This window comes from Myotis myotis, unplaced genomic scaffold (assembly GCF_014108235.1).
Source record: "Myotis myotis isolate mMyoMyo1 unplaced genomic scaffold, mMyoMyo1.p scaffold_m19_p_20, whole genome shotgun sequence".
In the NCBI taxonomy this organism is placed as follows: Eukaryota; Metazoa; Chordata; class Mammalia; order Chiroptera; family Vespertilionidae; genus Myotis; species Myotis myotis.
Window position 1 is genome coordinate 7,683,090 of NW_023416325.1, and position 26,219 is coordinate 7,709,308.

At 46.4% G+C, this 26,219-nt stretch overlaps 1 pseudogene; it reads right to left on the reverse strand.

Annotated features, from left to right (window-relative positions):
• Positions 1-21,055: 21,055 nt before the first annotated feature.
• LOC118678576 lies at positions 21,056-21,723 on the reverse strand (annotated as a pseudogene).
• Positions 21,724-26,219: the final 4,496 nt, after the last annotated feature.

Below are 26,219 nucleotides of genomic sequence, written 5' to 3' on the forward strand. Positions count from 1 at the left end.
CCAGGGTGACCCAGAGAGCTGGTTAGGACACGGGTTGCTGCCTCCCCCACTCCAAGAACAGTTCTCATTCAGCACATCTGGGGTGTGGCCCAAGAATTTACATTTCTAATAAGCGCCCAGGTAATGCTGATACTCTTGATCCAGGAGCTATCCTTTTCAGACAACTGAAGTCAAAATATAGAAGGATGTAGTGATAGACGGGGTGTGGGCTTCATTCTATAGGTAATCACTTGGCCATGTGAAGGGTGAGCTGTAAGGGGGAGGGAAAGCTGGACCATGGCCTGGGGCTGGAGGCAAGTTGTGAGGCTGCTCTATTCATCCCACTGAGGAATAATTAGGGCCCACCCTCGAATTTTCTCCCCAGCATGGACAGGAAATTAAAGATGCAAGTGTCCGTCCAGGGGCAGCATTCATTTCTCTTGGTGAGAAGCTGAGCATAGAAGGAGAAGAGAAGGATGAGGTCAAGATCACTTTGTAGTTTATTTCCAAAGACTGGACAGATTTGGAAACATTCCAAAGACAAAGTACAGGAAGAGGAGCAGGAGGAGACCATGGCTCTGGTCCTTGAGACCGGCGCCAGGTGCCAGGTGCTGAGCAGGTGTGTAGAAATGAGCAATAGATCCTTGGAAACTTTGGGCTGGAATTCTACAGAGAGGCGGGGTTGAAGATCAGACTCAGCATGAGCCCAGCTGGCGCAGCTCAGTGGTTGAGCGTTGGCCTATGAACCAGGAGGTCACAGTTCAATTCCTGATCAGGGCACATGCCTGGGTTGTGGGCATGATCCCCAGTGTGGGTTGTGCAGGAGGCAGCCAATCGATGATCTTCTCTCATCATTGATATCTCTCTCTCTCTCTCTCTCTCTCTCTCTCTCTCTCTCTCTCTCTCTCTCCCTCCCTCCCTCTCTCTCTCTCTCTCTCTCTCTCTCCCTTCCTCTCTGAAATCAATAAAAATATATTTATTTAAAAAAACCTCAGCCTGAAAAGAAAATACTGTGACAACCAGAGGCTGAGCAGCGCCTGCTCAGAGGCAAGAAGAGGAAGAAGAACCTGGGGGTGGGGGTCGCCTAGAGTGAGAGGTCCTGAGATGCCCAGGAGAGATGTGAGGAGACGGGACAAGAAGAGGCTGCAGAGGCGGGTGGAGGAGCAGTTTGGTAACTGGTGACTTAGATGCCCTTGTTCATTCTTTCAAAAACATTGCTGGAGTGCCCAAACCATGCCATAGATTTTGCTGAATGCTGAGGGCACAGTGGCGAGCAAAGCAGGACAGTCCCTGAGCTCAGGAAGCTTGCAGGCGGCGATGGAGAAGGTGTCCTACAAGGACCAGTGCCCTGGAACCCACCGTTATGACTGGGGAGGACAGGGAGGCTCAGAGGGAGCAGCAGGTGAGAAAGTCACACTGTGAGAATGGCACTCAACCTGGGGCTTGACAGACGAGCCCGGCAAAAGGAGGCCAAGAATATGACGTGTGCGAAGGCCCGAGACAGGTAATATGCGTCGTGTCCCAAGGGACTGAAAGGAAACCGGGTGACAGGGACATCGGGGAGTGGAAAAGCAGTTTGAGGTGCAGCTGGCGAGGTAGGCAGGAGCCAAAAGTGCAGGGCTTTTGCGTAAAGCCCTGCTAAAATCCTGCAGCGTAGGAATGTTTTCGGTCGGTTTTCTGAGCTACTCAAGACCATCGGTCTCACTGCTTTGCAGTAACACCAGCTTGTGTTTAAACACAACTGAAAATTTGAAATTGATAACTCCCTGCCTTCCACAGACTTGGCTCTGAGCAGCCTTCGGGTTTCTGTAACATTCGAGGCCAGCCTCCAAGGACGGAGGCCTGCCATGACCGAGAATCTATATAAAAATATATTTATGTGCCTGAGGCTCCGAAAGCAATTTCCAAAGAGAATTTCTAAAGCTGTTTTGAGCATTAGACAGCCTCTCGAGACGATGGAAGTTTTCCAAGCCCATAACCGAACTCTATACAACCTAATGAAAGTTCACAGCAGTAATATCGCTCCGCGTCCGCTCCCCGCATGCCTAGCACTTCTGGGGTCTGAGGGCACATAAAACAGTGTAAGGCCTGAGCTTTTGCTCTCATTAAGCTCACGGTCTCACTGAAAAATCAATCTTGCTAGAAGGAAGGACTTGGCAGTTGCTCCATCCTGTTACAAATATTCCCCCACAGCTGGGCTCGCAGTCTTACCTGGAGGGGTGAATGCAACAGCAAGAAGGTGCTTGGGAGCCAAACAGACCACGGCTTGAGTTCCATCTCTGCCCCTTTCCAGCTGTGTGACCTTAGGCAAGTTGCTTAACCTCTCGGAGCTCTCTGCTCTTTTCTGTGATATGAATAACACCTCCTGGATAAGGTGGTTGAAGATTAAGGGAGCTGTGTATATGGAGCTCCAGCTTAGTGCTGGATCCAGATGGAAGGCTGAGCTACCATCACTATCTTGACAGAGCAAATTGAGGCAAAGGCAAGTGTACCAGATGGGACCTAGACGCTGGTGATGGGGCTAGAGCAGTGGTTCTCAACCTTCTGGCCCTTTAAATACAGTTCCTCATGTTGTGACCCAACCATAAAATTATTTTCGTTGCTACTTCATAACTGTAATGTTGCTACTGTTATGAATCGTAGCGTAAATATCTGATATGCAGGATGGTCTTAGGCGACCCCTGTGAAAGGGTCGTTCGACCACCAAAGGGGTTGCGACCCACAGGTTGAGAACCACTGGGTTAGAGCCACCCGATCCCTGCCCCCAACCAGAAGAAGAATGTGGCTCCTGCACCTTCTAAGCCACCCTCTGCCTTCACGCTGCACGATGTGGCATGGCTTCTGTTGCCAGCCCTCGCCACCTTCACAGTCCCTGCTTCTCTGCCACTTTACAAGGCAATTAGGGCGCAGGCTGCCCAAGGTCGGTCGACTGCTCATATAGAATTATACTCCTGCTCCTTTCCTGACAAGCCCTAGACGTTTACTGCTTCGCCGCAACCTGGCGGTCCCCTCAGACCTCTTCACACCCCAGGCTGCCAGATTTAAGACCAGCTCCCGGGGCTTCAAGAGCCACCTTTGTTTGCCTTCTGTCCCACCTGCGACTTTGCAAGGCCTGAATGGGTCACGTTTCAGGAAACCCCTAAGGAGGTAAACTCCAGGTTCCCACGGACACATTAAAAGGGGTAAGAAAGTGCCAGGTGGGTTGGGTCACGGCGGCCGGGTTGGGTGGAAAGGAGCCGCGCTGTACTGAGCTGTGTTTCTATGCAGAGTGAGTCACGGCTCCGAAGTCGGCAGCCCTGCACCCTGGAACAATTGGCAAATGGAAACTACAGGAATTGTTCATGATGGATGTCGTTTCATGCTTTAAATACCATCCCTCCACACACCTCCTTTACACACAATGAACACACACATTGTTGCACCCACTTGGGAGGTATTTGCCCACGGGGCACGTGGAGCCCCCTGGAACCCCGGAGCTACCTGGGCCCTGGAGAAGGGGTACCTGGGTGAGGGCCATTTCCAAGGAGGTAACATGGTGACTTTCATTCAAACTACAAACTGAACACAAGTCACAAAGTGGATCCAATTCATCAGTTCAGGAGGGAGACAGTAAGACAATAAAACTGCTCAAGTGACAATTTGTAAAGTTTGACTTTTATAGGCAATTAATTGAAAAAGTTAGGAGAGGATCACTAGGTTAAAATCTAAATTGGCTAATGCCTTGCAGGGTCATAAACCATCATCCCCACAGGACGGAAATTATCTGCATCTCTACCAAACAAAACTCTATCGGCTGACCCCTGCTCCGTCAGAACGGAGAACAGCCAAGTCGATGGAGAGCAGTTGACGGGGCTCGCCAAGCACAGCTCCGAAAACACCCAGCATCTCTCTGCCCGTTGCCAAGATTCAAGTGGTTTTTCTCCAGCATGGTTCAAGTCCTCTCTTGTTCCTTCGTCCAGCCCAGATCTCTGCTCCATCCAGACAGTTTGAGACCCTCTGTAGCCCTTTTCTCTTCCAGAAACCCTCTGTCCAAGCTGAACCAATAGTGAATCTAGCCCCTCCTGTGGCTTCACCTCTTCACTCATGGTTCCATGCCCAGGAGGCAGGAACTTGGGGACGCCATAACCTCAGCTGAGCGTCACAATGCTCTCTTGGCAGAAGGCCCCAGTAGCTCCACGCCATGAGTTGCTCCACTTCCTGGGATTGTTGCAGCCCATCCATCAAGACTTGAGAGGTCATGTTTTTGCTGGGTCGTGGGCAGAGAGGAGACAGCTGACAACAGAAAGCCAGGACTAGATCAAACGACCGTAGAAAACCATAGTGAAACTCAACAAAGGGAGCACTTCAGAAATGTGGATTTCATGTGATGCTAATTATCCTGTGTTAATTTCATGCCAATTTTTAAATGAAATCTACTAAAGAGAGCCACCACACTCACCATTCCTCTCATTTATCACTTGGCAACTGCTTACCAGGCATTTATCTGTGCCCTGCACTGCACACCGTGGTGCGTATAGTAGACACGACTCCAAAACACGAATCTTCTCTCACACGCCTGCCACAGTGCGGTTGCCCACGAATAGTTGTGGAATAAGAAAATAAAGGAGTGAATTCCCCCCCCCCCAAAAAAAAATCCAAGCATCCAAATTTTCTCTCAAGGCGGAAACAGGACAGTTAAAAACACAGAAACAGATTGGACACGCGTAGAATGAGATGGGGAGCTCTGCGAAAGTGTCTCCCGTTCTGTCCTGCTAACAACGCCAAGGCCTAAAGTAGAGCTGATGACAGCGCTGCCAGTCTGTCCACGGGACACACCCCCACCACGTGCAAGTGGGGCTGGCACATTCCCGGCTGGAAGAGCCTGCTGGGCAGGGCGGGCCTGGGCAAGCTGTCCTCTCCAAGGGACAGAGAGCCTTGGGAGGACAGGAGTGTCCCAGTCCCTGCTTGGCATGCATCGCCCCTGAAAGGATTTCCAGGACATGGCAGGTCATCTCTGCCCAGTCCATGCTGAATTCGGGGAGGATGATGTTGCCGCTAGTAGATTGCCTTCCTGCCACGGCCCTCTCTCCATGAAGCTCCTTTAATGCAGATTCAAGAATTAATTATTGTAGCATTTATTTATTTATTTATTTATTTATTCATTCATTCATTTATTTATTTATTTTTGGTCTACTCCAGTGATGGCGAACCTATGACATGCATGTCAGAAGTGACACGCGAACTCATTTTTTGGTTGATTTTTCTTTGTCAAATGGCATTTAAATATATAAAATAAATATCAAACATATAAGTCTTTGTTTTACTGTGGTTGCAAAGATCAAAAAATTTCTCTATGTGACACGGCACCAGAGTTAAGTTAGGGTTTTTCAAAATGCTGACAAGCCGAGCTTAAAAGGTTCGCCATCGCTGGTCTACTCCTACTCTGCTATTCCTTACTTAGAACAACTGGAGCTCTGGAATAGGTCTCTAAATTCCCTTCAGAGCCAACATTTGATGGTTTTAAGTGAAAATGTGTTCCACCTGGAACCAAGAGGTGTCGGGTCAAATCCTAACGACGACAATCCCAGCCCGACTGGAAGGACATCGCGAGTTGGTTACGAGGGCCTCGCAGCAGGTGTCCCGGGTAATGAGGCCCTCGCTCACCTGACCCCAACGTAACCCCGAGCAGAACCGAGATGATTATGGAGCCCATATCCTGTCCCCTCCAGGGCCTGGCATTTGGATTGCTGGAACTTCTCCACTCTAATCGGAGACACTATTAAAGAACGTTTGAAAGTGAGGGACGAGAAACATTCTCCACGTGAGTTTTTAAAGGCCACGCGTGAGACCGGTGCTTCTTAGGCTTAGATTGGCTCGGGCTGCTTGTTAAACGTGCAGACTCCGGCTCACGCCCAGCGCTCTGACTTGGTGGATCTGCATTTGCAGCTCTTTCGGGTGATGCTGGTGCAGGTTTGTGCTGGAAAAGTAGCACATCCAGGGCGACCTGGTGTGCAGGAGCCTGCAATCAGCAGGGACACAAGCTCAGAGGGCTCGGCCCTTTCCTCACCGGCTTCCCGTGGCCTAAGGGGGTGCAGGGATCCCAGCAGCCTCTGCACAGGCCAGCCTCAGGCCAATGGGCTCTACAATTCTGTAACTCATCTGAAGACAGTTAGACAGGACAAGGCTACTCGTGTTCAGACGTGTAGAGGGTGAGTGAACCCAAGCTCTGGTACAAGTGAGTTCTTTGTCTTTAGAATGGTGACCACACAAGCTACCAAAATTCGAGAAAATGAAATGTGAATTTTTTAGGCTATCTTTCGCTCTCCTTGTCAATTTGCTGAAGTAGCAAGCTTGATTCTGCACAAAATGATCTTTTCCTCGAGTCTTCTAGAAATAGTGACACTCTAGCCCGACTCTCTGTTGGTGATGGCAAGAATGTCAAAGCTCTTTAACCAGTTCCCTTACCTCCCATCTCACACAAGCCTACAAAACTACAATTCATGGAGCATTTGTCCCCACAGTTGGAGAATCTGACAAATGGAAAGTCATTAGAATCACATTCCCAATGGCAGCCACCCTACTCTTCCTTACTGTCCAGACTACCAACAGTCACAGGAACCCTGACATGCCCTGCTTGGGGCAGACCGCATGCAGGGCTGGCCACTGTGGGTCAGGGAAACCTACCCACCCACAGAAGCGGGCAAGTGGTCCCTCCCAGACCTCAACCCTTAAAAACTCCTCATGCTCAGACCCAGCGTCGCCCCAGCACTCCCCAGCCTCGTGGGATATGTCTGAGGCAGAGGGGAGAAGGCTCTCATGGATCTTTCATAAGTTGTAGGTCCACAGAGGAGCCTGTGAAGAAAAGAATGAGACTCGGGGCTTTTATCTTCATCCTGGGCCTTCACCTCCTCTCTGCTGTTGTGGTTCTACCTTCAGCCCATGAAGAATAAGAAACTGGGGGAAAGAGAGAGAGAGAGAGAGAGAGAGAGAGACACCTCCTCCCCATCATGGCTCTTCTCAAGTACTCAAGAGTACTCAGGCCAACAGCCAGTAACACAGTCTAGCATTGCCATTAACTCAAGGAGCAAAGATTTTAGGCACTAGGTCCAGGCAGCTCTAGACACTCAAAAGAAATCAAGAGTCAACAAAAGAGTAATGATGTTCGTATGTCACCCAGATGTCAGCATCAGAACAAGAGGAGAACCTTCCCAAACCGCAAGGCCAAAGTCACGAGCACTCTGGAGAGAGAGCAAGGAAGACACACTACTGAGATGACCCAGTGGCCAGGGGTAACAGAAGGAGACTTTTTAGACCAGCAGGTTCTGGCCCAGGAGCATTGCTCTATGGATGGCACATAAGAGGCCGCCAGATTTCCTTCATTTCAGCAGAAGTGTTATTGGCAGGTGATCTTTAACGTGACTGCTGGGTTCCAGAAGCCCAGACTACACATCACTGAGTCCAAGTAACTTGAATTCCAGAATCAGAGGGATCCTACAGGTGTGGGGACCCAAGGGAGGCAGAGGGGAGAAGGCTCTCATGGAACTTTCAGGGAGGAGGTAACACAAACAAGAGGACGGAGCTGATGGGGAACTGGAGGTGTGGAGCCCATGGAAAGTCACCAGCCCTGCTCAGCCCCACCGCCAGCTGACTGTTACCACGCAAGAAATCAGAGCCAGGTTTGTCAGAGCTAATGATTTTTCAACATAGGCCTCAAATTCCAATTTTTTATGTGAAATTTCCCAATTTTAAGATGTTGGCAACTAAGTCAATGTTATTTAAAATTTTTCATGGGCCAACCATCTGGATTGGGGGGAGGGGCAGATTCAGCCTGTGGGCCTCCAGCTCCTAAGTTCTAGCCAATATCAATTATTTCATAACCAACCCTGGTCACAGGTAATGTCAACTGGGTGCTTCACACACAACCACATTTAGTCCTCACCACTAAGGAAATGAAGTTTCTAGAGAACAAGTAGCTTCTCCAAGGTGTCATAGCTATCTAAGTGAGCTCCAGGATGCAAACCTAGGTCTGTCTTGGGTCAAGTTGAACTCTTAACCATTCAGTGATACTACAGTTCCAGAAACAAATTATAGTGGCCCTGAAACCCATTCATTCCAAGCTGTGGCACACTGGAATTGAAAACTGATGTGTGAATCCCTTAGTGTTTACAGAAAGACAAGAACGGGAAAATAGGCTCTCAAAACAAGAAATGCCACCCTACCAGCCAACCATGGCAGGAGCATTCCATTGAGAATGCTCTTCCATTTTTAAAAAATATATATATATTTTTTTATTGATTTCAGAGAGGAAGGGAGAGGGAGAGAGAGATAGAAACATCAATGATGAGAATCATTGTTTGGCTACCTCGTGCACACCCCCTACTGGGGTTTGAGCCTGCAATCTGGGCATGTGGCTTTGATCAGAATTGAACCCAGGACCCTTCAGTCCACAGGCTGATGCTCTATCCACTGAGCCAAACCAGCTAGGCCTAGGTAATGCTCAGGCTGCAAACCCATTGGCTGACCTTTAAGTAGCCAAGGATACGCCTTCTGGGGGACCAACAGGGATTTTCAACTATCAAGAATGGAAGAACATGCCCAGGAGCTTGTAAGAAAGACAGAGCCCGCCCTAACCGGTTTGGCTCAATGGATAGAGTGTCGGCCTGCGGACTCAAGGGTCCCAGGTTCGATTCCAGTCAAGGGCATGTACCTTGGTTGCGTGCATATACCCAGTAGGGAGTGTGCAGGAGGCAGCTGATCGATGTTTCTCTCTCATGGATGTTTCTAACTTTCTATCCCTCTCCCTTCCTCTCTGTAAAAAAATCAATAAAATATATTTTAAAAAAAGAAAAAAGAAAAAAAGAAAGACAGAGCCCCTGCCACACACATTCAATGAATGAGTCTCTTTATGAAATGACCAGGTGATCCTTATGGTGCTATGGGGAAAATCTGCATCAAAAAAGTATATGCATTCTATAGGCAGAAAAAGATGGTGTAGGGCCTACACCAGTGATGGCGAACCTTTTGAGCTCGGCGTGTCAACATTTTGAAAAACCCTAACTTAACTCTAGTGCCATGTCACATAGAGAAATTTTTTGATATTTGCAACCATAGTAAAACAAAGGCTTATATTTTTGATATTTATTTTATACATTTAAATGCCATTTAGCAAAGAAAAATCAACCAAAAAAATGAGTTCGCGTGTCACCTCTGACACTCGCCATCACTGGCCTACACTGTAGGCTCATTGATTCTAACAATTGTGTGCCAGCCCATAAGAGAAGGCAGAGACTCCTGGCTGGGTGGGGGCCTCTGTGCTCCTGGACAGCCGCTTTTGGAAGAAACCCTCACAGAATGCTGTGGGCACAGACCCGAACCCTGTGCTGGGCACTAGTGTTCGTCACCGGCTCTGACTGCAGCTGAAATATTATGCAACAGGACACCTGGGCCTCCCTCTCTTATCCCTTGAGCTTCCTGCAGACCCTCTATTCCTCGAGTCCTTTCCAGGAAACAGAGCACAGTCCTGCCCAGGCTCTTCTGCCGATGCTGCTACATTTGCAGCCACCCCCATGTGCTGGGAGACATGGGAAGATACACAGCACGGGAGGGCAGGGGATGAACAGGCAGCGAGTCATGTGCCTGCTCGTGCCAGCATACGTTCCCTGTTTGCTTAAGATGCCAGGCCTCCCAGCGATCATGCCTTGCAGGAAAATTCTCAGTCCCTAAGGCAACGCAAATTCCTTAAGCACATATGTCACCTCCAACCCCTTCCACAGTCCTCACCTGCCTCAGAGACCATAACCACTCAAGGAAAAATAAAGTAAAATTTCCCCACCCTCCCTCCTCCCCACGGGCCTGCTTTGTGCACACGTGCAGCTGGAAAGCCACTCCTGGCTCTGAACCACGAGGCTTTCCATTCCAGTTCAACTGTGATGTTGCCATGGAAACAGCCAATGAGGTGTTTCTCTGGCCACGTCCCAGGCTGGGGACCAGAGGCCCCCATTGCAGACACCCTCATCGGCTGGCATCCCGGGAGCCCTGTGCCACCCCTTACCTGCCCAGGGCAGCCCTGAGCTTTTGGGTGGCTCTCACAACCCCCAGGGGTGTGTGCATCTGCACACACGTTTGCTTTCTCTTCAGCCCCCAGCCCCTCCCGGCACACAAAAGGCACATTCTTAGGGGGAAGAAACGTAAAAGAAAAAATGTATTTTTTTCCTGCATTCCAGCTGCCTGAGCTAAGCGAAGGAATGAATGGTTTGGGAAAAATCTCACACAGGAATAAATTTACAAGGGACAGCTGAGCGGATAAATTCAGTCCCCGAAGAGGGGCATTACGAGGTCTTTTGGCAGGAGCCTTGCCCCTTGTGCAAAGCTGTCTAAAAAGAAAAACAGAGCAGGAGAGGGGAGCTTTCAAACCTACCCCAAAATAAACCTCTCCGAAATCCTTTTAACTCCCTCTAGCTGTTAGCATTTAAAGACAGGAGGAGGCCCATTAACAGAGGCAAGTCAATCTTTTCCAGGTGGACTGCCTGTGTCCCTGAGCTTGTCTGGGGTGTGCTCTTTCTTCTCCTTTGCTCAGGTGAGTGGTTCAAGGTCACCCGCGTTTCCAGCTTGACCTGCTGTCCACATACTCAATGACAACATGGAGCTGGGCCTAGTGAGACTCTGGCAAACAGCTAGTGATGTCTCCTGGGGGACCACCTCCACTGAAGAGTGGACCAAACAAGATGGGGGCCCGGGGTACAGGGCTCAGGGCTGGACCTCGATGCACCTCCTGGGATGAGAGAAGTACTGTGGAGAGAAGCTGCGGGTTGTAACTGGGGAGGATGGCTGCCTCCCATGCTAGAGGGTGCTGAGTCCAAACATGCAGTGATTCTCCTTTGAGTCCCCGTGGCTGTCTCCTACAGAGACAGACTAGGCCAGAATCATTTGGGGGTGTCCTAGCCTCTCCCCGGCTCTCTTCCGCTTCTTTGACTCACCACAATTGGTAACTGGTTGCTAGAATCAGGAAAGTCCCTCTGGTTACTTTGAGGTTTGGAAACTCAGTTAACCCATATCCTGTCCCCTTTCTTTGGAAAAGTTCTAGAACTTTTACAGCTGGCCATGACCTTCTCGTTCCTTGCCGCAGCTTTTCCCAGGCTCTGTTGACCCCAGGAGAGCCTGAGACTCTCAGCCCAGCCGGCCTGGCTCCTCTGGGAGAGCGAGGCCCTTGACCGTCACCAATCCTGTCCCCGTCGCATGCCTTAAGGCAGCGCTGCACTCAAGTTACATCGCTCTTCTCCCTGGACTTTCTGCTTCTGGAGTCACCAGCGGTCAGTGGAATTAAGCCTTTACAGTCCTGTTCTGCATTGTGCACTCAGAGACGTAGGGAGATATATACGCATTGATCAACCCCGGCCCCAATGAGCTCACCCTTCTGTTGGTTAGACAATAATTGCCAGCTACTGAGTACTTGCTATGTTGTACTTTTGACTAGGTATTTCATTATGATAAGTACTTTATTTGCATTTCACACAGTAGTTAAAGTCTCGCTGGAATCTAACTGACTTGAGCAAACTGTGGGCCCAGCACTTACCAGCTCTATGTCCTCGGGCATTCATCTGTCAGAGCCTCATGCTCCTCATTTGTAAAACAGGTAATAACGGCGACTGTGCAAGAATGTCTCGAGAATTCAATGAAACTGTGTTTGTAAAGCTCTTAACTCAGGAATAAGCACATAGTGCTCGGCATGGCATTGACCAAGCTGGGATCAAGTGGCATTATTGAGTTTCCGGGTTGGTGCACATTCAGAGGTGGCAGGAGAACACGGAAGCCCCCTGCCCCTCCTCACACACCCCTGCACTTCTCCAATCTATCTGCTCCTGAGTTGTAGCGACACCTCCTTTGCCCTCGATGGAGGAAACCAGCTACCCTCCATGTGGAAACGCTGCAAAGTTCTCAGCCAAAGTAGCAACAATGCATGTTCATTACTTAGTTTTTGCAGGAGACAGAATGTGTCCTACTACCAGGGAGCAGAGGCACTGGGAGAGCTGCAGGTGGCCTTGAACCTCTACACAGGAGCAATGCTTGACCAGTATCTTCTTGTGCCCACATCCTTTGAATGATGTGTACATTGGAACTGGGTAGATCTATAATCCATGTTAAGTCTGATTTAACAATTAAACATTTTGTGTTATCTTAAGGAAAGGAAAAATAAGAATGTTTTCTTTTTAACATATGGGTATCTATGCAAAAACACACTAGGTATATGTACACATATATTTGCAAAATGAATTTGAAGAAGAGTCCAGACACTAATGAAAAATGGTTCCTAAAGAAAGTGGGTTTGAGAAGTTTTGATGAGACTGGAATCCTCTGAGGATATGTTTTTTCAATGTTTTGTATTTCAAGCCAGTGAATATTTTATGTATAAAAACATTATGATTAAAGCAAATAGGAAAAGAAAACAAATCATAAAATTGCACATAAAAATACAAAATAGCCCAACTGCAGAGCACATTAAAATGATAAGAGAAATATTAAACATTACTCAGTAGTTTTAATGTTGCTAGTAATATTGATCATACAATTTGAGACTATTTTATAGAAACTGTAGAAAAAGGCATATGAAATGATGTTTAAAAATCTTACTGTCAGAGATACAATTATAGAATGAAAGAGGCCAAGGAAAATTATAACATTAGATATGAAACAGAAAAAAAACATGATATTATTGTTATCAATAATTATAAGGAGTCCTCCCCTGCTCCCCGCTTGGTGTGACTGCCACAGCCTGAAGTGGTGCTGAGCGTTAGTCTGTCCTGTCTGAAGATAGCATCTCTCTCTCTCCAGCCTTCCAGCCAGTAGCCCTCAGAAACACTGCCGCCTTCACCCCAGCTAGAAAGGAGCTTAGGAGAAGACAAGAGAATCCGTGGCTCCTAGGCTGTTTGGAACCTGTAGAATCCTCCTGTAGGAGGCATTCCGCTATGGTTCCAAAATGTTTCCTTCCCGGTAGCATCTGTATGGCCCAAGTCTCTCCTCTTCTTCCTTCTACTTGGCTCCTTATGAAGCAATTATAGTGGAGTCAGGAAAATGCATGAGTCCCAAGTTTGCCTCTTTTGAGAGTTGCCACTTTTCTTTCCTTTTTTGAAAAATATATTTTATTGATTTTTTACAGAGAAGAAGGGAGAGGGATACAGAGTTAGAAACATCGATGAGAGAGAAACATCGATCAGCTGCCTCCTGCACACCCCCAACTGGGGATGTGCCTGCAACCAAGGCACATGCCCTTGACCAGAATCAAACCTGGGACCCTCCAGTCCGCAGGCCGATGCTCTATCCACTGAGCCAAACCAGCCAGGGTGAGAGTTGCCACTTTTCAACTTGTAGCCTTGGATAAGTCATCTGCACTCTCTGAGCCTCAGTTTACTAATCTGTAAAACTGGTATACAATAATGTCCCATCAAGCTAGATGGTAAAACTTAGAGATGTGTGCAAAATACTTATTTATATATTCACTAAATGGTGGTATTATCCTTGTTATTTTTATTGATGTATAAAGATTCTTCATAAGTTGTAAAACTCTGCCTACATGTCAAGTATCCTTAGTTATCCTTCAATTTTATCAGAAATCATGCTTGATGACACTCGGGTCCTGGCCTGGCCTCAGCAGGTACAGCACATGGGCCAGATCCACCCAGCAGCCATTCCAGTATGATCTTCATTGGGGTGGAGATGGAAGGAGTAGCCCTCAGCATGTGTCTCTCCTGCAATGATTAGCAATTAATAAAATCCTTTTGGAGAGGCACAAACATTGGCTGGCTGCTAGGCAGTAGGTGGAGAAGGGAAGAGTGGGGGCTGGAACTGCTCTTGGTGTTCTGTGACTGCACCACAGGCAGCAAATGTTTTTAATAAGCAACTATTAAGATGTAGACAATAACTGCTTTATTAAGCCTAAATTAAATGCATATTTGAGAGAATTAAGCACTAAGTGAAGAGGGAATTTACCAGTGTTTTCTTGGTATAAGCTATTGCTTTAAAAATGTGAGGGCTCCATTCTATCCCGGAGATCTTGGTTTCCAGAGGAACTCCAACTCTGAGCAAGAGATTAATCCAGCAAAAGAGAAAACAATGGCCTTTGGGAGGGTGTGGGTAACGACCGCAAGAATGATGACTGTCAGCGAGAAATCTCATTTCCAGTTGGGCCAGAGGATAATTACCTCCTTCGGGATGTTCTGCATCCAATGCAAACACCGTAATCATTAAGACTTATTGTAAACTTCCACCTGTTTGCCAGGAAGGGGACTATGCAATTGACAAGCACCACCTCCTTTCATTCTGGTAATTCTCTGGAGTAGTCATTGTTAGTGCTGCAGGAGGGAAGACTGGAGCTCAGAGAGATTTAGGCATCTGCCCAGCATGGCACAGCTAGCATCTAGTAGAACTGAATTCTAAGCAGGTCTGGCTGCCTGGCTCCCGAGCCACTCCTCAAACAGACGGTGGAGGTTCTGATGACATCGCTCTATAGTGTCCATTCTTATTCTCCGGGGGTGGCAGAGACTGCTACTTGTCCTCTGAAACCTGTGCTCAACCCTTCCTTCAGGAAGAGAGCCACACAGAAGTTAGGTGGACATGGGGCCACTCAGAATAAGGACACATTCCCCATTCTCTCTGTTCCTGCAGCCATGTGACTCAATATGGGTCATCGGGCTAGAAGTTGAAGCAGTGGGTTCAATTTCAGGGAAATGTCTTTAAAGGGAAGGCATGTGCCCTTCCCCTTGCTTTTCTCTCTCTTTCCAGCTGCCTCGGATGCAGATGTGGTGCCCCAAATTGGAGCCACCTCCTTGAACCACAGTGTGGAGTTGCATGTTGAAGATGGCAGAGGACTGGTACAGAAGGAGTCTGTCTGGTCACTTACAGTTGCGGAGCCACCATAACAACTGTGGTCTGCCTCCCTGGCATTTCATGTGAGGGACACACCTTAATCTTGCTTAAACCAATATTAATTTTGGGTTTTCTGTCACTCAGCAGGATAGAATCCTATCTTTTGCACAGAGATTCATCTATTCTTTGCTCCCATCTCTCCCTACTTAGAACCATTGACCTTCTCCGCATGCTCTTCTTTCTTTCCCACCTGTTTCATCCAAATGGATTCAAATTACACATGGATCAGAGGAATGGCAGATCACCAAAGGGGAGGAAGGACAGCCTGGGACCTCTGGAGAAGGGAAGGATGAGTTGGAGCCAAGGCCCATGCTCGGAGAGGCAATGTTCTTGGGCCTGGCCAGCGGGGAGGGAGTGGTCCAAACCCAGTTCTTCCTGCTCAGTTAGCCTCCTTGCCCATTTATGAGGCAAAGCATAAGTCTTGCCAGCAAAATCGTCTTTCCAAGAAAATAAATTTAAGTCATCCTGCTTCTCTGGTTTCTCTGCTTCCATCATTCCCAGGAAGATGTATACGATGTGGCTAAGTGTGAAACATCTGCCTCCAGCCCCACCCAAAAGTGTCGAATTCCAGGTAGGACCAAGTCAGACTGGACTGGACTTTCCCCTCCTGCGCATGTCGTTCTTGCTTCTCTTCCAGAACAAGTCCAAATGAGCGTGGCTGCAAAGAGAAAGGATTTCTACCCCTCCCACAGAAGTGTTTTAAAGAGTTCCAGAATAGATGAGACCTAAGAGTTCCCTGAATCATTGACTCATACAGCTGGAGACACTATAGAGGTCATCTATAAAGAGGATGATCTTACAGCTTAAGGAAGCAATCTAGCCAAGGTCAAATAGTTTGTTGGTAGAGAATTGGGACCACTAATAATAACAACCACAGCAACATTTAGTCAGCTCCTTCTGTGTACCAAACGCTGAGCTGAGCACTTAATGTAGATTAAATCATTCAATACTCACAATCCATGTCAGCAACCTTCCTGAAATGTTATTTAAAAGGGGATTAAGGAGGATAAGTCAGATATGAGAGAAGAATGTTTCCTACAAAGGTGGTTGAGCACACCATCCAGCTAACTCTTGTCCTGGACCAAATAACTAAAGGGTTTATTTGATCAGCTGAGGACAATGATAATTATCCCTGTATGAATATTAGGTAAAGGGGGCCACCTATATGGTGACATAAAATGATTTGACTTTGGGTGGTGGGCACACAAGGCAATACACAGATCATGTATCACAGACATTGATACTTGAAACCTATATAAACTTATTAACCAATGTCACCCCAATACACTTAAAAAAATGAAGATTATATTTAACTAGAGGCCCAGTGCACAAATTCGTGCACCAGTGGGGACCCTGGCCTGGCCTGCGGGATCGGGCCAAAACTGGCTCTCTGACATCCCCCAATGGGTCCTGGATTGCAAGAGGGTGTAGGCCAGGCCAAGGGACCCCACTGGTGCAAAATTAGGCTGGGGAGGGATGCAGGAGGTTGGCCAGCTGGGGAGGGACCACAGGAGGGCTGCAGGTCATGTCGGGCCAGTTTTGCTCAGTCCCAATCAGCCGGACCCCAGCAGCAAGCTCACCTACCAGTCAGAGCGTTTTCCCCCTGGTGGTTAGTGCCCGTCATAGTGAGCGGTTGAGCAGCCTTAGCATATCATTAGCATATTACTCTTTGATTGGTTGAACGACCGGACACTTAGCATATTAGGCTTTTATTATAAAGGATGGCACTTAAAAATTGTCAAGATTCAGGAAAAATCAAACCATTGCAAGTGAAGGGTTTACAGTTAAAGATTTTTAAGTATTGCTATCAACTGAAGAATTTGAAAGAATTAACAAAGAAATTATTGTATAAGAATTTATATATTTAAGTACTATTTCCTGAACACAATTCTACTACTTGAGACACTTTCCAGCTCAGGGACATATATAAAAGCATTGGTTCTCCTTATTTTTTAATCTGGTTAACATTACCTGAGAATGTGCTATAAAACTTAGAATGCTATTTTTCTAATATATATTGTGTGTATCTTACTGAATGAGAGCTTTGCTTAAATATCATTCTTGAGTAAGAAACCTACCATTTATATTTCTGCTTCATGATCAAAGACTATGTCAGTATTTTAATGTGGTTACATTTTGCCAACGTTGAGGGGGAAAGCTTATAAAAATTAACCTCTTTAAAATTTTAATAATTCCTAGGCCTTCTGGATTTCCTGAAGGTAAAACAAGCCATACGAAATTGTGACTAAACTTGCCGTTGGTTACTAAGCACGTGTTCTCTTTCTAATCCTTGTGATAGGATCAGCCACTGGGACTTAGATTAATTAAATATGCTTTAAAATTTTAATAAAAATTCATATTAAAATATAAAACAGTCAAAAAAATGAATGATGCCCATTGGGTACAGCATATATTACTGAGTTTAGTAGAACTAAACTGCTAAATATTGCAATAAAGTGATGAGGGTGGAAGCCAAATTGGAATGAAATGCAGAGTGAATTGTAGGTAAGAATATAGAGATAACCATTTCTACAGACCCATTTTCTTTTCAGATTTATCCTGGATTGGCTCAGGCTCACAATCCTTTCAGAGTCACCTTAATCTCTCCTCAGTTCCGTAGGAGGAAAATGTTAGAAGATTTGCACCAAAAAGGCTTGGCTGTAATCCAACCCCAAGCCTCAGATAATGGTGGAAGAAGTAACTATCTAAGCTTATATGAGTTGGGTTAATATTTTTTAAACCTTGTAATATTATCTCTAAATGTTATATGTAGGCTTGGGAAATGATAATTTTCTAACAAGATAGGAGTTGACCACAGGCAGGGTCAGAACAACAGCCATTTTTTGATGCCAGGAGAACTGGAGCAAGGAGGTATGGAGGGAGTCAAGGGGTGACTACTGTGAGCAAAGATAGTGAGGAACTTAAAGGACCGGCCCAAAGACGGGATGAAGTAGAAGTAAAACAGACAAGACATGAGATTGGGGGAACAGGAAAATTGATGATGCTAGACCAGACAAAAGCACCCAAGGTAAGCTGGCTGTGAATCCAGGGGTGTGAACAACTTGCACAAATGTTAGATGGTTAGAATGAGAGGACATACCACCAGCGCTGAGATCTGGCTTTAGCCACATGCACACAGCCTCCGTGATGCTCACGCCCACCTGTGCAGTATCACTGGTCTCATTTCACAGAAGAGGACTTGTCGGGGTCACACCACCAGTGAGCGGTAGACCCAGGACTCAGCTCCAGGCAACCAGACACTATGTTAGCCCAATCAACCTCCTTCTCTTCCTGGGGATGACTTGTCACTCACAGGTGAGACTTCACCTCTCCAGACCTTGCATTCTAGCCTCTTATCATATCACCTTCCATGGTCGGGGGCAACTCTCATGAGGTCAGTCACTGCATTACTCCCTCTGCTTCTTACCTAGCAATCTGGCAGAAAATTCTTCAGCATAGCTGTCCTGCTGAATAAAACCACTCTCATGACCTTAAAATCATCCCTGTATGGGAACTGAGCACCTCAAGCGCCTTCATAAGCAAACCACGACAGCCAACTGCCGCAGATGTAAACTGTTCCTCGACACCCACGCCCTTCCCACTGTGTGTGGCTGACAGCAGCACATTGTCCACCGGGGGCTGGACTTTCCCACCTGGTGCAGTTTATGCAATGGAGAAGGACCGGAAGTGGAGCGGGATCCATCACACACTGGTGCTCAACATCCCTGACCTGAGCACCTTTTGTCCTCATTCCAATCCAGACACACAGGATGGCTGATGGCCTCTGACATGCAAACAACTCCCCTGACTCAGCACAGACTGACGGAACAGGAAGCCAGCCCAAAGTGTGCGTGCGTGTGTGTGTGAATTTGTACATTTCTGTGCGTATGTGCGTCAATCTTTGTGTGCATCTTCTGAGAGAGGGCTTCGAGATGCTCCAATGCTGATTGCTTATTCCTCCCATCCGACCCTTTTAGGCACATGTTGGAGCTCAAGAGGGTGGTTAAGCAGGATGCAAATAAGATCCTTCCCCTGAGTGTCAGGCTCATGAAGCGTGATGTTTGGGGACCAATTCAGTTTGTTTGTATCTTTATTGCAGCTGAAGCTCTTCCATTCCCACATGCCCGAGGGATGAGGCTCTCTAACCCTGTGGGGCCTGCCAGAGCTATTTTCCCAGTTGCTAGGCAATGTCAGTCCTGCTTCATGCCTGATGAGCTCATGCCTGCGCTGTGGCAGTGACTGTGGGTGATCTGGGATTAGCTTTATAGCCACCAGAAAAAGGGGAAAAGGTGAGTGTGTAAACAGCACACATGAGCAGTGACAAAGTGATGAGGGATGACTCCGATGGGAGACCTAGAGCCAATAGGAGCGGTAAGAACAGTAGGTGCCATTTGGAGCATCTACTCAATGCCAGGTAATTGGCTAGGCACTTTGGCACACTGGAGTTCACTGAAATAGAGATGACACAAATTGAGTGCAGGTGGCCTCAGGAGAACAGATGCCTGTCATTCACGGATATGTTTGCCTCCCTAGTGCCTGCACATGGCACAAACTGAGAAATTATTATCAGAGCAGTACTACTATCTAATCCAACTCTCCCATCTACTATGCAAAACAATCATGTGGAGGCAGTCCCCTAGAGTCTCCAGTGGTCGGCAAACTCATTAGTCAACAGAGCCAAATATCAACAGTACAACGATTGAAATTTCTTTTGAGAGCCAATTTTTTTAAACTTAAACTATATAGGTAGGTACATTGTTATTGACTTAATTAGGATACTCCTAAGGCTTAGGAAGAGCCACACTCAAGGGGCCAAAGAGCCGCATGTGGCTCAAGAGCCGCAGTTTGCCTTCCACAGCCCTAGACACATCCACAGTCTATCCCTCATTCACATCTGACTCACATTTTAATATATTTTTATTGATTTCAGAGAGGAAGGGAGAGGGAGAGAGAGAGAGAAACATCAATAATGAAAGAGAATCACTGATTGGCTGCCTCCTGCACCCTCCACACCAAGGATCAAGCCCACAACCCGGGCATGTGCCCTGACCGGGAATTGAACCGTGACCTCCTGGTCCATAGGTCGACACTCAACCACTGAGCCTCTGGGGCTGGGCCTGACACACTTTAAAAGGCCGACACAGAAAAGTTGCAAACAGAGGAGGTGGGTGTATTCTGAGCTGACCCTCCCCATTGCAGAGGACTCGCACAACCACTGCGGACCAAGACAAGGAGGTGGGATCATGCCTGACCAAAAAGATCTCCCAGGCCTCTCTTTCCCACCACTACCCCTCCCCTAGCCCAGACAACAATACCTTGGCCCTGGCTTCAGCAGGACCCTAGCCATTCCCCGCCTCCCTTCTCCTGCTGTTTCTCTCTCAGATTTGGTCAAAAAGCAGCGTTGGCCCCTCTCCCTGCCCAAGACCCTGCCCTATTCTCTCCCAACGACCACCAGGATCAACTGTTTTAACTGTTTTGCATGTTTATTAGACAGAAGTCTTTTTTCAAATACATATTCATGTGTGTGTTTATTCATATTCATATACATATATAGTTAAATCAGAAAATAATCCCTGTCCACAAAGAACGTCTCTCTTTACTAGTTGAGACAATCCACAGTAGGCATACTCTCCTCGCAAACACAAACACGTGCAAGGGATTCTGCAATTAAAAGTAGATCCACTGTTTTGCCACTTGAATTGCTTCATTTTGGGAGGCAGAGCAAAGGGTGACAAGAAGATGGAAAGTTTGAGGGCTGGTGGGTGATAGAGACAGGCAGACGCATATAGACAAACTGAAAAGGGCAAGAAGAAAGAAGAGGACGAAGATAGAAACTAAGATTCTTACTTCCAATTCCACCATCTTATACCAACCCGTCATTCTCTTATTGGATGTCCTCTGTTTTTGTGGAGGCTTCAGAATTAAGTTGCAGGCCTGCATCAAAGACGTGTGGGGCCCTTGGGCAAGTTCAGGCAGTAGGTCTACTTCCAGGAAAGCCAGGATTTCATTTCCGCCTGATGGAAAACCCCAGCACCAGCAGTGCCCAGTTGGACTAGAGAAGGCGCTGGAGTCAGGAGAAGGTTCTGACAGACCTGTTATTTTCTGAGTCTCCTCTATCAGCAACTGACAGAGGATGGAGCTCCCCACAGGAATAGCCGCAGCCTTGGTTGGGCCCTGACTAACCAGAACTGAGTACAAAGAGCCTGGTGGTTTGACTGGGAGTCAGTGTTGGCAGCTGGGAGCCGGAAGCACTCTCCAGACTCTGAAGCCCTAATTGTCTCTCTCCGAGCTCGCCTTCCTTCACCCACACCATGACATACAGCACGGCCAGACCCACTCAAAGGCGACCAGATTCACCACAAAGGCAACCATCAATGTAGTCAGTACCTGCGAGGCCATTTCTGTGAAGAAACACTGGCTTCTGAGGTAAGTGCAGATGAAGGCAGCTGCCACCATGACAATGAGGTTGAAGATGGTGAGGACCAGAGCCTTCGCTGACCTCACTTGCTTTCCCAGGTCAGTGAGAATCCCACCATGCCTTGTATCCTGACAGGAGACATTGCAGGTGATCCTCTTCTATTGCTCATTGGCCAGCTGCATCTATCTTCCTTTTCTCTGGAAGGCAACTAGCTCTGGGTTCCTGGGAGGCTTCGCCACCTCTGGGAGAGATTGCATTGCCTCCCAGGAGCTCATGAAGGTAGACTGTGGAATCCCTTTCTCTCAGCTGCTGGTGCAGATCCCGGATCAGGGGGAAGGGAACCAGACCTGGGACCCACTGGGGCGATCACGCCCATAGAGTTTTTGTTTTCTGTGGATATATTTCCAGGAGTGGAAATGTTGGATCATATGGTAGTTATACTTTCAATTTTTGAGGAATTTTTACACTGTTTTCCATAGCAGCTGCCCCAATTTACAGTCTCACCAACAGTGTATAACAGTTCACTATTCTCCACATCAGCATTCGTTATCTCTTGTCTTTTTTATGATGGCCAATTTAAGGCATAAGGTGATATCTCAATGTGGTTTTGATTTGCATTTTCCTAATGATTAGTGATGTTGAGCATCCATCTTTTCATGTACCTGTTGGGCATTCATGTATCTTCTTTGCATAGATGTCTATTCAGGTCCTTTGTCCATTTTTTAAATTGGTTTATGTGTTTGTTTGCCACTGGGTTACCTCTATATTTTGGATATTAACCCCTTATGAGATACATGGTTTGCAACTATTTTTCCCCACAACCAAATCCAACCTTGACCCTTCGACAAGTGCCCTTCAGTCTCTGCCAATTTGGAGTCATTATTTCTACGAAAACTCTACTTTTCCAAGAAGCCATCCTTCTCTATTCTTTCCCAGGCTGATTTTTTTTTAATCTGAAGGGCACACACTCCCTTTCTGGATCACCACTTAAAGCTGATACCATGACTGTAGCCACACCACGGAAGCCAACACCTCTTCCTTCCCTGATAATTCCCGTCAGTGTTACCATTTGGGTATGACTGTTCATAAGAAGGCCCCCCCCCCCCCGCCAAAAAAAAAGTGATTGCTAGACTGGGGGAGTCTATATTGATTGCTACAACAGGCGCATTGTGGGAGTGATTGTAAATAGCTGCTGTTGTAACTACAATAGGCATGTATTGAGAGCTTGCAATATATCAAGTACCAAGCAAGAAGTGTGTTTTACATGTATTATCTCAATGCTATGTGGGGATGATCAGTGCCAAGAATCACTGTAGAAAGAAATTAGGATTGATATACAATTCTCAAGGGAGTGGAAGACCTTAGGGAACGGAGCCCAGGTGCAGAGAACACAGTGCATCTTAACATACAATGAGTAACATACAAAATCTAAGTACTTACACAGTCAATGGGTTTGATCAGCTTGATTTGCTTTGCATTTGGGGTCTCTCTGTAATAGAACTGTAGTACTGGGCTCTAGGGAACCAACAATGAGACCCTTCTAAACAGAACTCTGCAGAACTGACAGTCCAGAGACATGCAGAAGAAAAGGACTTGATCCCAGCAAAGTCACCCACCAGAGGTGCCAGGCTTGGCTCCCGGAGTCAAAGCAAGAAAACCTTCCCATACCACGGTTCACACCCTGAGCTAAGCCCTTCAGGACCAATGGAAATTCCTGGCCACCAGTGGGGAGTGTTGACAACTTAATTACAGAGCCTATATAGTCTGTGGTGACTGTGGGGTTACCCACAAGAATTGCGTGGTGCCAGATGTTGCTGTTAAACTGAGTGACGTGTCAGATGTGTGAGAAACTAGGACTGTGCCGATCTGCTGCCACAGCAACCAGCAACTGAGATTAAACAGCAGTTTTCCTTGAAATTAGTTGGCATCCTATAGACCAAACAATTGATTGGTTGAGTACATTTTTACTTTTCCCTGCGGTTTTGGTTCTGGTGTGACCTAGGTGTTGAGATCCTAATGGAGCAAGGATGGACAGCCTGGGCAGTGAGCCGTGGCAACCTATAAAGCCTGAGCTTCCAGCCACCTGTTCCTCTTAGAGCTCCTGGTTGCTCACCAGCATTTCCTGGTTAACACAATCTGCCAGGTCTCCATTATTGATCCTCCCTTCAGCCCCGAGAACACTACATATTCAATTAGTTTGATCTGAGCCCCACAGCCATCAGGTCACTTGGCCTGCAGACAAGCTCTCATCTGATCACAGATAATACCCTAAGTCCAACCTGCCAAGGGGCCAAATAAATGCAGAGAGCACCAGAGTAGAAAGAGGACGAGTTCTCTTAATCCGATTTCACTGTTGCCCAGTAACTCATAGTAAATGCATTCCTAATATGGGTGTCTAGTGTCATTTGCAATAACTGGAGCAAATATTTACATACTTCAGGTCTTATTTGAACTGCTGATTTGTCTCTGTGGTTTGTGTCATAATCTTTAATGGCTTCTTTCTGCCAAGAGTATGAAGCGAAAACTCCTTCATTTAGTAGTCAAGGGCCTCCAAAATCCTCCCTGGCCCACAGTCTCCAGTCCAGCCTGCCTGATTTCCTTCAACGTATCTGCACATTGCTGCTTCTATGTCTTTCTTATCACATTTCCCCCACTGTAATGCCCCCTGGAGCCTCCCCACCACCAAGTTTCTGTCAACTATCAAGTCCTGGGTCAAGTCCCATGTGATCTAAGAAAATGTTACTGATCACCCTGGATACTAGAGATCTAGCTCCATCTCCTCTATCTTAGCAAAGATTTTTTTTTCTTTATCACTGTTATGGCTTAGATTATACGGCCTCCCCCAAACCTGCCAAGTTCATGTCCCAACCCCCAGTACCTCAGAATGTGATCTTATTTGGAAATAGGGTCATCTCAGATGTAACTAGTTAAGAGGAAGACTGGAATAGGGTGGGCCCCTAATCCAATATGATTGACGTCCTTATAAAAAGAGACACACAGACACGCACCCAGGGAGAACACCATGTCAACATGAATGTAGAGATCAGGGTTATATGTCTGCAAGCCAAAGAACAGCAAGCTTTGCTGGAAAACCACCAGAAGCTGGGGGAGAAGGACGAATGTATTTTTTCTCACAGTCCTTAGAAGGAACCAACCCTGCCAATACCTTGATCTTGGACTTCTGGACTCCAGAACTATGAGAGAATAAATTTCTGTTGTTTAAGCCACTCAATTTGTGGTACTTTGTTACAGCAACCCTCTCAAACTAATACAGTTATTTCTTGTTTATTATATTTACATTCAACAGCCACAGCAGTCTTAATATATGCCTAATACCAACCTAGATGTTTTACACGTTTTTTATTTTCATTTAATATTTAATAGATATATGAGGTAATGGTAGTATTCCCATTTCAAAAATAAGGAAAATGTGGATCAAGTAGTTAGCTCAAATCACAAGACTAGTAAAAGATTTGAAATCAAGCATGCCCATACTAGAAATGCTATCTCAAGCTGCCTCTCCCATATGCTAGTTTATAGAACTAGCTTTTTATGTGTCTATTTTTTCTCTCCAGTTAGACTCAAGTTTCTTGGAGACAGAGATATTATCTAAAAAGTCTATGAGTAAAAAAAAAAAAATGACTAGAATAATACTTTTTATAGTCAGTATATGATAACTATTTCTGTGGTTACTTTAATGTGTATTGCATTGTTATCTTTATCATAAGTGTCCATTTTATGTATATTTCATCTTCACACATTCCTAGTAGAATATCACTACAGGTGACTAGACGATTTATTTGTGTGACTCTGATTAATAGCTAACTATCTACTACAATCTAGATGACTGAGAGGGGGGCCTGTGTCTGGCACATGTTAAAATGCTCAACATATTTTGAAAGAGTGATATGTGATGCAACTATTATATAAAAATCTGTATGTATATATGCACATAGAAATGGGATGGGAATAGTATTTCCATGACCAATATTTTGATAACGGAATTTCTAGGACTAGTGGGATGGTAAATGATGTTTTCTCCCAAGTCTTCTGAATTGAGCATATTATGGTACTTCAGTCATCTTAAAAATAGTCGATGTTATAGCAAAAATAACTTTGCAAAGTCAGTGTGATGGGTGACATCTATTTGTCTACAGTGATATTCATGGAGCACTTAGGAATGAATACCTGCTTCACTGAACACAGGTGAGCAGAGGTGGGACAGGGAGGCAGGAATCGCATTGGTGGTATCCAGTAGGGAAGGGATTCTGGAGGAGGAACAAGCTAACTCGGAGATGAGAGAAAACAGAGGGCGAGGGATCCAGGGGCAGAGTGAAGGGACATGTGTGGCCTTTGCTGGAAGGTAAGGAGTTCAGCTAGAAGTGGTGAAAAATGGGACTGGAGAGGCAGATAATGGAGAAATACTCAGGCCAGTTCGGAGCCTGTAGTCAAAGGAGAAGTCACTGGACAGTGCTTTTGTGCATGATTTGGTTTAAAGGGATTATTCTGATGGCTCTGAGGAGGATGAACTGAAGAGGGAGGGGTCTGGAAAGAGCAGGGTCAGTTTTGAGGCTATGTCATCTGGGAAAAAGAAATAAAGTGATGGCTGGCTGTAGGGATGAACTGGAAATAGTTGTTCAGGAACTACTGAGAAAAGAAAAACTGAAAGGACTGGTTAACTGAACTGGAGCCAGAAGGAGTAAAAGATAACATCAGATTTCTGTCTTGGGTGACTCTATGGTTCTGCCACCAAATGAGACAGAGGAATGCCAGGTATGTTTTATTATTTTTTATTTGTTTAAATATATTTTTATTGATTTCAGAGAGGAAGGGGAAGAAAGAGAGAGATAGAAATATCAATGATGAGAGAGAATCATTGATAGGCTGCCTCCCGCACACCTCCCACTGAGGATCGAGCCCACAA